The sequence below is a fragment of the Oryx dammah genome, unplaced genomic scaffold, assembly GCF_014754425.2.
Source record: "Oryx dammah isolate SB20612 unplaced genomic scaffold, SCBI_Odam_1.1 HiC_scaffold_26, whole genome shotgun sequence".
Taxonomy (NCBI): Eukaryota; Metazoa; Chordata; class Mammalia; order Artiodactyla; family Bovidae; genus Oryx; species Oryx dammah.
Genome location: NW_024070210.1, coordinates 1,739,526 through 1,756,354, shown reverse-complemented (window position 1 = coordinate 1,756,354; position 16,829 = coordinate 1,739,526).

Here is a 16,829-nt window from a genome sequence, read left to right as displayed (position 1 = left end):
CCAGCAAAATTTCAAATGACCTTGTATCACGGATCTGGGATTTGCAAATAATCGAAACAACGCATGCTGACTCTGGAGGCGCTAGGTGTCTCGGATTCAATAGTAATGTGACTGTAGCGCTGCTACCACGTTACTAAGCTGTGTGGCTCTGTGTGTGTCAGACGGGATTCAGGTCTGTTTGAATGGATTTGCACACAAATATGAGTGTGGGCATGTGTGCATTTTCGAGGTTTTCACTGCTGCATGACAAGCCACCCCAAACAATGGGCTAACAACAGCCATCATTTCCTCTCTCACTCCAGTCCTGGGGCTGACTGAACTCAGCTGGGCGGTTCTCACTGCGGACCCACTCCTGGCTGCAGTCAGCTTGTGAGTGGAGCCAGAATCATCTCAAAGACCTGTTCACACACACGTCCAGGGCTTGTACTGGGAAGCCCCACAAGAGCTGGGAGCTCGGGCTGGAAGACAGGCAGCCTCTTGAGCATCTCAGTCCCTCTTTGGCTTCTCCATCTGGCTGATCTAGGATGGTGGCTTCAGTGCAGCTGGACTTCAGCACAGGAGCCCGGCACCGCCAGGGCTTCCCTGGCGGCTCAGACACCGACGAATCTGCCTGCAACGCAGGAGACCTGGGTTTAATCCCTAGGTCAGGGACTTGACCCCAAGTGACCTGACTCTAGAGTCCCCATTCTCAATTATCACACTGGAGGGACACCTGGTGTGAGTGAATTTTTGGAAATATTTGGGGCTGCAGCATCTTAGCTCCTGGCCAGGGGCGGGCCTGCACTCCTGCATTGTGAGTGAAGTTTTGGAAATATTTGGGGCTGCAGCGTCTTAGCTCCTGGCCAGGGGCGGGCCTGCACTCCTGCATTGTGAGTGAAGTTTTGGAAATATTTGGGGCTGCAGCGTCTTAGCTCCTGGCCAGGGGCGGGCCTGCATCCCTGCATTGTGAGTGAATTTTTGGAAATATTTGGGGCTGCAGCGTCTTAGCTCCTGGCCAGGGGCGGGTTTTGGAAGCACAGCATCTTCAGCACCAGGGAAGTTCCAAGAGAGAATATTTTTAATTGTTAAAACCCTCTTTTAAGACGAATACACCCTCCTGCACATCCTCAGTTAGTAAGAACCCAAGCTGATGGAAGCACGCTTCTGAGTCCGCACAGCTGCAGACCAGCCCCCAGGACCCGGCGGCTTCAGGCAGACAATGCCACACCCATCAAGAAGGCTTCCTTGGCGGCACCTGCTCCATCCTGATGCCTTCAGGTTGCAAAATAAAATACCTGACGCATTTGTAGAAGGAGAGAAAAAGAGCTTGTCAGAGACCGTGCGTTTCCTTGGAGCATCTTCAGGCCACATGGCACACGGGCAGGAACAAATGGGTCATGTTGTGATGGAAGCAACTGGGAGAGGTCCTGGAGGTGCTCGGACCTCAGCCTTGGGAAGAACTCCAGCAGCAGCTGATCCTCTACCGCACACCAGGCTGAGAAAAACACATCTCTGGGAAAAGAAAGAAAAGCCTACCCAAGTGCAGCTGCCAGCCTCCCAATAATCAGATCTGGAGGATCATTGCTGAGATGAATGGAAGACATCACATGGTCACTGCTAGAAATATCTGCCATCTTTGTCTAACTGCACTACCAGACACCAGAGCTCTTAGTGGGCCCACATATGCTCTTAATTAAAATGTGCTGACTGAACTGTTCGCTACACTGAAATAATGAAGAAAAGCAACAAAGACACATCGGCTAATTGACAACTCCAAACATTCTATTTTATACCCTTCAGTTATGTTAATGGAGAGTTACAATATGTTCGGGTTGAAATAATAATTACACAGCGCAGTTACATAATAACCTAAGAGGTAGATAAAAATGTTACAAATAACTACAGCAGCAAGACTCACAAATGGGTCAAAGGATTACAAATTCATTTACTCAGTCTTTATTCCAACAAGTACATAGTGAGTGAGTATTGCTCATTATGTGTCAGGCTCTCACAGGCTAATACTCATGGTGAGATATTCCTAGTGTTTTCAAGCACACATTTTTGTTTCAGATAGCACGCTCTGTGAGTATCAAGGTGCTGTGCAGGTTATTTCTCCAACCACCCGATGAAACCAAATAGCAAGCAAGTTTTGAAAAGGGGAGATTATAATTTTAAATAATTTCAAAAGCCAGTTTATGTGAAGGCAGAGACTCTGGCCAGGATCTTGACAAATTATGTTTTATTCAGGGCACAAGAAGCTAACACGGCTGCCTGAAGGGAAAACTTGTCCTGGGACTGGGTACACAGACCGAGTCCAAAGGGCGGCCAGACTCCAAGCAGACCCAAAACAGGGGGTTGGCTGGAAGCCTTTCCGAAGACCACAGCAGAGTTTCAACTGTGTGATAACCAGAATTCTGGCCAAAAGGAGGAGTGATAGAAACTGCCACCTATCTTTGGGTCTTTTGTGGAGATTAATCCCTTGGCTGCGTCGTCTCTGATGAATGAAGGAAGATAATTCAGAGTCAGTCACAGAACACTCTTGCTCTTAACTGGAGGGGCAGGATATCGATGAGGTAAATTAACTCCAGTGCATTTAGGGTTTATTTACAACTGAACTGCAAAGCCTCCATCTCATCCATATTCAATCAGACAAAATTGAGGCTCATCCAAGACAAGACACGAGCCAAATTTGGGGCGAGGCGAAGGGTGACATCATCTGAAAAGGCTGGAAATGAAGTGCAAATTTGAATATCATCTGTATATAAGTGATAATTAAAGCGGTGAGACTCAGTGTGTGCCAAGAGAGAAAGTCAATAAAAGTGAGGAAAACAGTGTCCCAAGCTACATGGTGCTTCTGAAATGGAGGTTTTAAAAAATAAGCTGGTGGGGAGCAAGATTTTCTTTCCTCTGGAATGATCTGAAGACAAATACAAGTCACTTGTGAGGAAGACTCCTTTTCTTGCAGAGAGTCACTGAGTCACTTGATTGTTAAAGCAGAGGAGCTTTCTTGTAAGACGTAACGTTTCAAGGAAATGTTACTTTGTTTAGTTTAAGATAAACCATTCTTTCTCCCCAGAGAGATAATTTTGGTAAATAACAACAAAGAGAATGACAAATGCTTGTCCTTTTCAAGATTGGTGTTAGATTTGGGCTGGAACATGTTGCTTTATCTGGTTTTCCAGCGATTTCATTCATGCAGTGAAAAGATGGCTTCTCTTTTCCTAACTGGGTCTGATCATTGTAACAGCGGCATAACTAAAGTAAACGCAACATGAGTCAAGCCCATAAGAAGACTGGCTCAGAAGGAATTATTCATTGTGAAGAGCGCAGTGCTTGCCCTGATCATCCCTCCAGAGATCTATGACTTAGGGCTCTTTTTCTCTCTTTTTAACTTTTTTTTTTTTTCAGACTACCAGCTCTCCAGACCATACAAACTTCCAAACCACTTGTTCCTCAGTAGCATGGGCATGGAGGGACCCTCACCCTGAGCGACAGGTGTTACGGGTTGAATAGTGTGTGTGTTAGTCACTCAGTCATGCCCGACTCTCTGCGACTCCATGGACTGTAGCCCACCAGTTTCCTCTGCCCATGGAACTTTCCAGGAAATACTGGAGTGGGTAGCCATTCCTTCTCCAGGGGAATCTTCCCGACCCAGGGATTGAACATGGGTCTCCTGCATTGAAGGCAGATTCTTTACCATCTGAGGTACCAGGTAAGGCTAAATAGGGTCTCCTTAAATTCATATGTGGAAGTTCTAACCCCTAGTACCTCTTGAGAAATCTGTATGCAGGTCAGGAAGCAACAGTTAGAACTGGACATGGAACAACAGATTGGTTCCAAATAGGAAAAGGAGTACGTCAAGGCTGTATATTGTCTCCCTGCTTATTTAACTTATATGCAGAGTACATAACGAGAAATGCTGGGCTGGAGTAAGCACAAGCTGGAATCAAGATTGCCGGGAGAAATATCAATAACCTCAGATATGCAGATGACACTACCCTTATGGCAGAAAGTGAAGAAGAACTAAAAAGCCTCTTGATGAAAGTGAAAGAGGAGAGTGAAAAAGTTGGCTTAAAGCTCAACATTCAGAAAACGAAGATCATGGCATCTGGTTGCATCACTTCATGGCAGATAGATGGGGAAACAGTGGAAACAGTGAAAGATTTTATTTTGGAGGGGCTCCAAAATGACTGCAGATGGTGACTGCAGCCATGAAATTAAAAGATGCTTACTTCTTGGAAGGACAGTTATGACCAAACTAGACATCATATTAAAAAGCAGAGACATTGCTTTGCCAACAAAGGTCCGTCTAGTCAAGGCTATGGTTTTTCCAGTAGTCATGTGTGGATGTGAGAGTTGGACCATAAAGAAAGCTGAGCGCTGAAGAATTGATACTTTGAACTGTGGTGTTGGAGAAGACTCTTGAGAGTCCCTTGGACTGCAAGGAGATCCAACCAGTCCATTCTGAAGGAGATCAATCCTGGGTGTTCATTGGAAGGACTGATGCTGAAGCTGAAACACCAATACTTTGGCCACCTGATGTGAAGAGCTGACTCACTGGAAAAGACCCTGATGCTGGGAAAGAGTGAAGGCTAGAGGAGAAGGGGATGACAGAGGATGAGATGGTTGGATGGTATCACCGACTCAATGGACATGAGTTTGAGCAAACTCCGGGAGTTGGTGATGGACAGGGAGGCCTGGTGTGCTGCAGTCTGTGGGGTAGCAAAGAGTTGGACACGACTGAGAGACTGAACTGAACTGAACTGAACCTCAGAACATTGCTGCATCTGACAACAGGGTCTTTAAAGAGGTAACTAAACTGACAGGAGGTCATTAGGGTGGGCCGTAATCCAGTATATGACTGGAATCCTTGTAAGAAGAGAAAATGTGGACACAGCATGCACAGCTGAGGGGAGAGGCCTCGGAGGAAACCAGCCCTGCCGACACTTGACTTCAGACCTCTCATCTCCAGAATTGTAAGGAGATACACTTCTGTAAAACACATTTCTGACATCTATGTCCCTGCAGACTCTGGTACTTTGTTAAAGGCAGTCTGAGCTGACTAGTACAATGGGCTGAGGACTTGCCTGGTAGTCCAGTGGCTAAGACTCCGCCCTCCCAGTGCAGGGGGTCTGAGTTCAATCCCTGGTCAGGAAACCAGGACCCACACGCCTCAACTAAGTGTTCCCGTGCTGCAGCTGAAGGTCCTGCATGCCGCGACCAGGACCAAACGCAGCCAATAAACTTAAAAAAATACAAGGGGACAAGAGAATACAGTGTATACAAGCATACAATGTATTTTCCATGGAGGGGCCTTAGCTTGAAACTCTTCTCTCATTCTAACAACAGACCTACCACATAGAGTGATTTCTTCTGTCCTCTTGAACAACAAGAGCAAACTTATTTTATTTCTGAGTTTTAGTCTCCTCATTTCGAAACTGGAATGAAAAATCTAAAACTGTTGCTCTGGAAGTAGATTTTCAACAAATTCACACAAACATGTCTCTTCTCCCTCTTCCATTCCTGTACAGTCATAAAATACTCTGGCTTCCCAAATATTTTCATCAAAATACTTTATTACGGTTTGAAGTTAGTCTGGTTCAGTCACTCACTCTGTGAATTTGGACAAGTCACTGAAACTCGTTGTTGTCTTTGTTCAGTCATTAACTTGTGTCCGACTCTTTGCAACCATGGACTTCAGCTCACCAGGCCTCCATGTCCTTCACTCTCTGCTGGAGTTTGCTTACACTCATGTCCATTGAGTCCACTGAGTCGGTGTTGGACCATCCAACCATCTCATCCTCTGTCGTCCCCTTCTCCTGCAGCCTTCAATCTTTCCCAGCATCAGGGTCTTTTCCAATGAGTCAGCTCTTCACATCAGGTGGCCAAAGTGTTGGAGTTTCAGCTTCAGCATCAGTCCTTCTAATATTCAGGACTGATTTCCTTTAGGATGGACTGGTTGGATCTCCGTGCAATTCAAGGGACTCTCAAGAGTCTTCTCCAACACCACAGTTCAAACTTACTATTCTTTATAACCTGCTCCACAAGGTTATGAAAACCAAAACTGAAGTGACAATTATTTAAGGCTTAAGCAGAGTGCCGGGGCCAGGGTAGGAGTTCTGTGAAGGTTGCTTTCATCCTTCTAAAGGCATGAGTCTGTTATCTCCCAGTGGAAAAAAGTTTATTGCATTTGATATTATACTCATCTTACTTATTCATGCCCCTCTTAATTCTAAAAGGAATTTATCACTTCAGGAAAATATCTCCAAAATGAATTAGTTTTCATAAGCTGACTGTGGCTCAGATCATGAACTCCTTATTGCCAAATTCAGACTTAAATTGAAGAAAGTAGGTATGACCTAAATCAAATCCCTTATGATTATACAGTGGAAGTGAGAAAGAGATTTAAGGGCCTAGATCTGATAGATGGAGTGCCTGATGAACTATGGAATGAGGTTCGTGGCATTGTACAAGAGACAGGGATCAAGACCATCCCCATGGAAAAGAAATGCAAAAAAGCAAAATGGCTGTCTGGGGAAGACTTACAAATAGCTGTGAAAAGAAGAGAAGTGAAAAGCAAAGGAGAAAAGGAAAGATATAAACATCTGAATGCAGAGTTTCAAAGAATAGCAAGAAGAGATAAGAAAGCCTTCCTCAGTGATCAATGCAAAGAAATAGAGGAAAACAACAGAATGGGGAAGACTAGAGATCTCTTCAAGAAAATTACAGATACCAAGGGAATATTTCATGCAAAGATGGGCTCAATAAAGGACAGAAATGGTATGAACCTAACAGAAGCAGAAGATATTAAGAAGAGGTGGCAAGAATACACAGAAGAACTGTACAAAAAAGATCTTCACAACCCAGATAATCACGATGGTGTGATCACTCACCTAGAGCCAGACATCCTGGAATGTGAAGTGAAGTGGGTCTTAGAAAGCATCGCTATGAACAAAGCTAGTGGAGGTGATGGAATTCCACTGGAGCTATTTCAAATCCTGGAAGATGATGCTGTGAAAATGCTGCACTCAGTATGCCAGCAAATTTGGAAAACTCAGCAGTGGCCACAGGACTGGAAAAGGTCAGTTTTCATTCCAATCCCAAAGAAAGGCAACGCCAAAGAATGCTCAGATTACCACACAATTGCACTCACCTCACATGCATTGTTAAGTAATGCTCAAAATTCTCCAAGCCAGGCTTCAGCAACACGTGAACCGTGAACTCCCTGATGTTCAAGCTAGTTTTAGAAAAGGCAGAGGAACCAGAGATCAAATTGTCAACATCCACTGGATCATGGAAAAAGCAAGAGAGTTCCAGAAAAACATCTATTTCTGCTTTATTGACTATGCCAAAGCCTTTGACTGTGTGGATCACAATAAACTGTGGAAAATTCTGAAAGAGATGGGAATACCAGACCACCTGACCTGCCTCTTGAGAAACCTGTATGCAGGTCAGGAAGCAACAGTTAGAACTGGACATGGAACAACAGACTGGTTCCAAATAGGAAAAGGAGTACGTCAAGGCTGTATATTGTCTCCCTGCTTATTTAACTTATATGCAGAGTACATTATGAGAAACTCTGGGCTGGAAGAATCACAAGCTGAAATCAAGATTGCTGGGAGAAATATCAATAACCTCAGATATGCAGATGACACTACCCTATGGCAGAAAATGAAGAGGAACTAAAAAGCCTCTTGATGAAAGTGAAAGAGGAGAGTGAAAAAGTTGGCTTAAAGCTCAACATTCAGAAAACGAAGATCATGGCATCTGGTTGCATCACTTCTTGGCAGATAGACGGGGAAACAATGGAAACAGTGAAAGATTTTATTTTGGAGGGGCTCCAAAATGACTGCAGATGGTGACTGCAGCCATGAAATTAAAAGACGCTTACTCCTTGGAAGGAAAGTTATGACCAACCTGGAAAATCCTATGGACAGAGGAGCCTGGAAGGCTGTAGTCCTTGGGGTCGCTGAGGGTTGGACATGGCTGAGTCGCTTCACTTTTACTTTTCACTTTCATGCATTGGAGAAGGAAATGGCAACCCAGTGCAGTGTTCTTGCCTGGAGAATCCCAGGGACGGGGAGCCTGGTGGGCTGCCGTCTATGGGATCGCAGAGTCAGACACAACTGAAGTGACTTAGCAGCAGTAGCAGCAGATAGCATACTAAAAAGCAGAGACATTACTTTGCCAACAAAGGTCCGTCTAGTCAAGGCTATGGTTTTTCCAGTAGTCGTGTTGGATGCAAGAGCTGGACTGTGAAGAAAGCTGAGTGCCAAAGAATTGATGCTTTTGAACTGTGGTGTTGAAGAAGACTCTTGAGAGTTCCTTGGACTGCAAGGAGATCCAACCAATCCATCCTAAAGGAGATCAGTCCTGGATGTTCTTTGGAAGGACTGATGCTAAAGCTGAAACTCCAATACTTTGGCTACCTCATGCAAAGAGTTGACTCATTGGAAAAGACCCTGATGCTGGGAGGGATTGGGGGCAGGAGGAGAAGGGGACGACAGAGGATGAGATGGCTGGATGGCATCACGGACTCGATGGACATGAGTCTGAGTGAACTCTGGGAGTTGGTGATGGACAGGGAGGCCTGGCGTGTTGCAATTCACGGGGTCGAAAAGAGTCGGACACAACTGAGCAAGTGAACTGAACTAAATTGAAGGGAGAAATAGCATGTGGTGGTAGGTCATAGAGCACCTTCTTAGAAAGAACTCGAAAGGAAGTTCAGAGGGCTGATGCCTAAAGCATCCTGTAGTTTCGTGATGTCGGAATGCAGTGGGGGGAGTGACGGCCTTGAGGGAGGCAGAGGTGAGATGCAGCCTGTTTGCCACTCCTCCATGGTGGCGGTTGTTGTTGTTGCTCAGCCTGCTCAGTCGTAGCCGACTCCGTGTGATCCCATGGACTGCAGCCCACCAGGCTCCTCTGTCCATGGGATTTCCCAGGCAAGAATACTGGAGTGGGTTGCCATGCCCTCCTCCAGGGGATCTTCCCGACCCAGGGGCTGAACCGATATCTCCTGCAAATCTCCTGCACTGCAGGTGGATTCTTTACCACTGCACCACCAGGGAAAGCCTTATGGTTGGACTTCACCGCAAAATAAATGTGAAGTCTCTGTAGGAATGGAGGAGCTGGTCTTCCTTTTTGCTTTTTTTAACATATTGAATAACTGAAATGTGTAAACACTAGGAAGACTGTAACAACCAAACTCCCATATTATACTACTTAGAATTAAAAACCACTCACATCTCATCATGTTTGCTTCCAGTGTTTTTACAAAAATAAAGCACTACAGCTAAAGTCACATTTAACCAACAGACATAGAGGCCACCTCCAGTGCATTTGAATCGATCCTTCCAGAACACTGACATGCTTATACGAAAGAATCTCGTGTGGGTGAATGCGTGTGTGTTTCATGCCCATGAGGGCAAGTGGTAGCACAGGTGATATGCACGCTTTGCATTGTGTGTGGGCTCTCCCTTTGCGCTTCCAACTCCACGTTGTTTCCTGAGTTGACGCTGCACTGTTGGATGTACATCTGACCCATTCCTTGTGGAGGCCATTGCACGGGATGGATTGTGTGCCCCCAAATTCCCATGTTCAAGTCCTAATCCTTAGTGCCTCAGAATGTGACTATTTGGATGAAGAATCTTTAAAGAGATAATTAGGTTAAAGTGGGGCCATTAGGGTAAAGCCTGATCCGATATGACTGGCAGCCTCATGGAAGAGGAGATTAGGACAGAGACACAGCGAAAGACCAGGTGACTTCAGAGGGAACACAGCCGTCCACAAGCCAAGGAGCGAGGCCTCAGAGAAACCGACCCTGCTGACACCTAGGCTCCAGAACCGTGAGCGCAGGCTTCTGTTGTCTAAGCCACCTGATCTGCCATACTTTTGCACGGCAGCCCAACTAGACCAATACCGGCAGCAAACTACTCCACAGAAGGCACAGGCTGCAGCGGGCTTCCCTCATGGCTCAGCTGGTGAAGAATCCGCCTGCAATATGGGAGACTTGGGTTCGATCCCTGGGTCAGGAAGATCCCCTGGAGGAGGGAAAGGCTACCCACTCCAGTATTCTGGCCTGGAGAATCCCATGGACAGAGGAGCATGGATGGGCTACAGTCCACGGGGTCACAAAGAGTCGGACACGACGGAGCGACTTCCACTTCCACAACGTTTTTAGCCATTCCTCTCGTGATGGACATTTAGCTGGAAACAGCACAGATACGTATCCTTGCCCATGGCTTCTTGTGCATACATGTAGGAGTGCCTCTAGGGTGATGCCTAGAAATGAAATCGCTGGGTTAAACGAGACGCGCATTTTCAAACTTTCAAGATGCTGCCAGACTGTTCTCTAAAGCATTTGCATCAGTTCTTACTCTCAATGACAGTTAGTTCCCCCACACCCTAGCCAACATTTAATATCCTCAGACTTAAAAATTTGTGCCAAAATGATTGACCAAAAAAAAAAAAAAAAAAAGTACTGCCTTAATTACCTTCCCTAATTATATACGCCCTGGAGAAGATAATGGCAACCTACTCCAGTGTTCTTGCCTGGAGAATCCCATGGACAGAAGAGCCTGGCGGGCTACAGTCCATGGGGTCACAAAGGAGTTGGACACAACCTAGCCACTCAAGAACCATTATATGTGAAACTGACTATCTTCTCACACATTGCCCTTCCTTATTTCTTCTACAAATTCTCAGTGTGTATCCTTTATCTGTTTTCACTTTAGATTGTATTCTTTTTACCTGACTTGTGGGAATTATACACATCTTAGATAACAATCCTCTGTCTGCTAGCTCTTTTGTAAATCCTTCTCCCAGGCTACCATTTGTCTTTTAATCTTGCTCATGGCGTTATTTTGACAAAAGTTTTCTAATTAGGTGTAATCAGATGTATCTCTATGTCTTTTTTGGTGTCACCTTAAAAAAAAACACCTTTCCTCTCCCCGATTCATAATTTATTTTCTCACAATTCTGGCATTTTCTTATATTTTTTTCAATAGCTCTAGAACATTTTGCCATGTTTAGATCTTCAGTACATCTTTAATTTATTTCTGTGATGGGGATAGGTAGGACTTTCTAATTATTTCCTCTGTGAGAGTCAACTGTCTCAATACCACCTATTGAAATAGCAAATACTTACTCTTAAAAAAAGCCTCAGTAAAGCACCCACAGACGGTCTCATTTTAAGTAGTGTAATTTCCTGCTAACTCCTCCAAAATGTATTAGGAGGAAAATGTGCCCCAAGGTAAGTAAGTAAGTTGACCTAAATGGGTATTTGGATATGAGCCAAGCAAATGCTAGACATTGTCTGCCAAAAAAAAAGGGTTTTGATGTTGGAAGAGGTGATGTCAAGCCCTTCTTGCTGACAGTCACTGGATAGTGGGGCCAGGTGTCTCTCCGGGGCCGTTCTGAGTGCAATGATTCAGGCGTCAGCGGCGTTTGGAAGGCTTGTCTTTCCGCTGTCCCCGGCCAGTGGATGTGTCTCCTGCCCCCGCGGAGCAGTGACCCCTCCCTCTGGAAGGACATGCTGAAGCTACAGAATCGTCTCTGGAGATGGGAGAATGCGTGCTTGTGCAGAGGCTGAGTTTTTGGCTGAATTTCCCCCCTTTCTTGACTAGCTGCATGCAGTAGCCACTCAAGATAAGAATTGCTTTTTAAAGCCCCAAAGGAGAAAAAGACACTATGTCATTAAGACACCAAGTAAAATCAGGAGAAAACATGCCTATTCTGCTTAAGAAAAGAAACATTGATGAGAACTTTTGTGGGGAGTAATTTGAATAGAAATTTATGTTTTACCTTAATTATCTGAATAATTGACACCAGTGGTTTTCAGATATTTCTTAGCTACAAAAACTTTGTTCAAACTAGACTTTTCTCAGAAGACCAACATGTAGAATCGATTAAAATAAAGCAAGCTTGTTTAAAATGGGAATCCCCACTGAGGGTCTTTGGCGGGGGAGCTTGGTAGGACCCTCAGGGCTCTTTAGAGTACACTGAAAATCCTCCTTTAAAGTCAGGATATTGGAGACTTAGAGATCAGTTATAATTCTCTTTTTCACTTGCATCACACAGTAATTCTACTTCCTCTCTGAGATTCACAGCGCTGTGCGTCTGTTCATTCTGTAAACACTTCTTGACACACCTGCTGTTTTCCAGGCCGTAGGATAGGCAGCCAAGAGGAAGAGATGATGGGATGGGAACACCAGACCACCTGACCTGCCTCTTGAGAAACCTATATGCAGGTCAGGAAGCAACAGTTAAAACTGGACATGGAACAACAGACTGGTTCCAAATAGGAAAAGGAGTACGTCAAGGCTGTATACTGTCACCCTGCTTATTTAACTTATATGCAGAGTACATCATAAGAAGTGCTGGGCTGGAGGAAGCACAAGTTGGAATCAAGATTGCCAGGGGAAATATCAATAACCTCAGATATGCCGATGACACCACCCTTATGGCAGAGAGTGAAGAGGAACTCAAAAGCCTCTTGATGAAAGTGAAAGTGGAGAGTGAAAAAGTTGGCTTAAAGCTCAACATTCAGAAAACGAAGATCATGGCATCTGGTTGCATCACTTCATGGGAAATAGATGGGGAAACAGTGGAAACGGTGTCAGACTTTATTTTGGGGGGGCTCCAAAATGACTGCCCATGGTGACTGCAGCCATGAAATTAAAAGACACTTACTCCTTGGAAGAACAGTTATGAACCAACGTAGATAGTGTATTTAAAAGCAGAGACATTACTTTGCCAACAAAGGTCCGTCTAGTCAAGGCTATGGTTTTTCCAGTGGTCATGTATTGATGTGAGTTGGACTGTGAAGAAAGCTGAGCACCAAAGAAATGATGCTTTTGAACTGTGGTGTTGGAGAAGACTCTTGTGAGTCCCTCGGACTGCAAGGAGATCCAGTCCATTTTGAAGGAGATCAGCCCTGGGATTTCTTTGGAAGGAATGATGCTGAAGCTGAAGCTCCAGTGCTTTGGCCACCTCATGCGAAGAGTTGACTCATTGGAAAAGACTCTGATGCTGGGAGGGATTGGGGGCAGGAGGAGAAGGGGACGACAGAAGATGAGATGGCTGGATGGCATCACAGACTCGATGGACGTGAGTCTGGGTGAGCTCTGGGAGTTGGTGATGGACAGGGAGGCCTGGCGTACTGTGATTCATGGGGTCGCAAAGAGTCGGACACGGCTGAGCAGAGTCAGAGGTGGTGGGGTCTGAGCCTAATCTCAAAGCGTGAGGAAGGGACTGCTGAAGGTCGGGGAGGGCGTCCCAGCCTCCGGAGACCGCAGGGGGAAGCTGGAGGGAAGCAGGCTGGCGGATCAGAGGGGTGGGGCAGGCAGCAGGGGGCGGCCTGGGGAGACATCTGTTGGCAGCGGCAGGTGCTGAAACTGGAGAGGAAGGGAGGAGTGAGCTGCTGCATGCCTGGGGGACCGTTCTAAGTTTGGACTTGGAAAGCCACGAGGAAGAGATTGAAGGGTCTTAAGCAGGAGATTGACATAGTCATGTTTGTGCTTTGGAAGGATCCCTCTGGCACAAGCGAGCATTGAAAGGGGATGTGATTAAGGCAGGAAGGCTGGCTAGGAGATCGGCGCAGACATCCAGGGAATGATGGGCTGACCTGAAACCGAGCTGCAGAGATGAAGCTGGAGAGGGACAGAACGCACGGGATGGTGTTCAGAGGAGGAAGACAGAGGTGTCTGGAGGATCCTGGGAGTCTGGGTTTGTGTAACCAAATGGGGGTGGGTAATCAGTACCATTTAACATGGCAAGAAAGATGGGAGAAAGGGCTGGAGGTAATAAGTGATGAGTTTCAACGGGGCAGGTTTTTGTTTGAAGTACCTGTGAGGTGTCAAACTAGAGAGGCCCAGTAGGCAGTCGGATATCCGGTTCTGGATCTTGGGGGAGAGATCTTGGATGGAGGGCACGATTTGGGAGCCAGCCTAAGTGTGATGATAATGGTGGGTCAAAAAGGTAGCTAACATTCTTGACAGACTGGAAACAATTCGGAGAGAAGAGTCCCAAGAACAGGGCAAGGGGACCCCGGGGAGCAGACTGAGCCAGCGCAGCAGAGAGGAAAGGCAGGGAGGGTGAGGATCAAGGAAATAAGGGGGAGAGTCCTGGGGGAAGGGGGTCGTGGCAGCAGGTTCAGATGCTGGCTGGGAAGAAGAAAGGGCAGGACTGTGATGAAGAAGGAAGTACGAGCTAACTCGGGTCAAGGATTATCTAACTGTACGATAGAAACACCTGGGGAATCTTTCTAAAATAATAAATCCTGGGTTATAGACTTCATTGGTCTAAGTGGAGCCTGGGCCAGAATATATCTTTAAATCTCCCCAAGAGAGCCTAGCATGTGGCCACAGCTGGGGACCCCATTCCAGTTATGCCCTGTTTGAGACCCAGAGGATTGAAGCAGGCTCCCCTGGGAGAGGTCAGATGGCTCTCACACTGACCCATGTTGCTGGGTCACGCTGGAGAGATGAGCAGGAGAAACGGAGTCCGGCCAATCAAAATGCATCTACGTGGACCTGGGTCTTTTTGGTAGAGACAGGTCCTGAAACTGGGGGAACACCAAAGATGGGTCCTCATTGCTGGCAAAGGGAATTTCACTGGGCTTTCCCAGAATGGAAGAGCTCTGTCCCCTAGTTCAGGCCAAATTTACGCCCACTAATTGTCTTTCTGGTGAATAACTGAGCTTTACTTGGTAATTTTAAAGTTTCACATAGTTTTCGAAATTTGAAAGGAGATAAAAAAGTTCTACAGAAGGCACATTCTTCCTCCTCAAATCATCTCCATCCACAACCACACCCCAGAGCCAGCCGCTGGGTCATTCCTGTTTGTGCGTCTTCTGGTGGTTATCCCATAACCGTAAGGAATATGCCTGCATCTGTCTTTCATAACTGATCCATACTGTACATTACTTACCAGTAACTGAAGAGGAACATTTACTTACTCTGCTTTTACTTCTTTTCCCTGCCAAAGTTTGGTGCTCTCTGTATTATTTTTAATTCTTCTTTGGGTTCCTTTTATAAGAGTATGTTTTAAATTCAATTTCTTGTTCCACGGACTCGACACAAAATTTCTTACCCCAACACAGTGTGAGATGAAGAGGTCAGCTCCCTCGTCCCTCTTTCGCCTTCTGTCAGTTTGATCTGTGCGTTTCCACTGTTCTGACAGCATCACACTGTTCTGTAACCCTAAGTCCTCTCTTCTTGGTCTGTAGGTTAATTCTGAGTTGAAAACCAAAACACTGCACTTACATTACTGCACGCAGCCAGATGCCAGTCCCCGGAGAGCGGAGGCCTGCGCCAGCACCACGCCTCTCCATCCGGGTCCAGCGTCACAGCTCTCGGGTGACTCAGGCAGCGTTCCCAGCAGCATGCGCTGATGCCCTTACTACAGTCCACCCATGACTCGAAGTCATGCTTCACTTTAGCTTGCCTCCTTTGGGACCACAATTCTCTTGTACCTTTTGGAGGTTTTCCTGAAAAAGCCGCTCAGTCATGTCCAACTCTGAAACCCCATGCACCATACAGTCCATGGCATTCTCCAGGCCGGAATACTGGGGTGGGGTCTTTCTCTTCTCCAGGGGATCTTCCTGACCCAGGAATTGAACCGGGTTCTCCTGCATTGCAGGCAGATTCTTTATAACTGAGCTATCAGGGAAGCCTTAGACTTCTCTTTTTTCTTACTGAAAGAAGAAACATATTCTGTCTTCATCACGTCACAAACATTTCTGCGTCCTACTCAGCCCATCTCAGTAAGAAGACAAATTGAGGGCATTTAATTTGTCTATTTGTCTCTTTATAGAGATTTCTTGGAGTCCAGTTACTTTCTGCTTCCGTTTAAACCTGGGAAAACGGATGTTAGAGATAAAGAACGTTTTGATCACTGCAAATGGCCAGTCTCGTTGTAAACAAATCAGTTTGTTGTGTATTCATTAGTATTGTCTGAATTTCGTTAGCATGCCCTTGTCATTAGAGATGCTAATTATCTATGGACACATAAAAACCATTCAGGTTCTGAGCCTCAGAGACTAAGCATCAGACCCCGAAGGTAGCCACGCAGGCACCCCGCAGTCTCACCACAGTCAGCCGAAGCCCTGCGGGGCACTTGCAGCGGACACTGCCGTGAGTCGCCAAGACGCGCAGAAGGACCAAGGCATGCCGCCTCCCGCCGCGGTGCCAGACGTCTCCGAGCGGCAACCACCTGCAGAGCTCACCCGGGCAGAGGCCTCTTCTGCAGCTGCCTTGAACTTCCGTTCCTTTTTCTGCCCAATCTTTCTTTCACTTCCTGACGCGTGCTGTTCCCGCAAGCATTTCCCAAGAAACATTCTGTCCTGAGTCTGTTTTCTGAGGAACTGTACCTACAATCCTCCTTTTCTCTCATACAGAAACAACCAAGACAATATAAGCGAATAATCATACAGAACGAGAAGGAAGGGGGCGGCGAGGTGCAGGCGACGACAGGGCTGGGAGGGGCGGGGCGGAGGGCGCGGAACGCGGCTGGGAATCGGGTGAGGAGGAGAACGCTCATTTCTAACCTCGGTTTGCCTATTACGTCTGAACCAGAGGCCATGGCAGGAGAGGGTGGGCTGGGGAGACGGGGAGGGTGCCGTCCTGACCTCCTGCCCCACGAGGACGCCTGTCTCCACGCTGCCAGCGCCCTCGATCTAGAAGGCGGCCTCTCCCTCTGCCGTGCCCGCCACCTCCCCGGACCCAGGCCAGGCCCTCCTCTGCTGACTCACATCCCGTCGGAATCCATCCGTGCCCGGAAGAGCCGCACACGCTCGCTGGGGTGACCGACTTCCGGTACCGACTTCCGGTACCGACTTCCGGTACCGACTT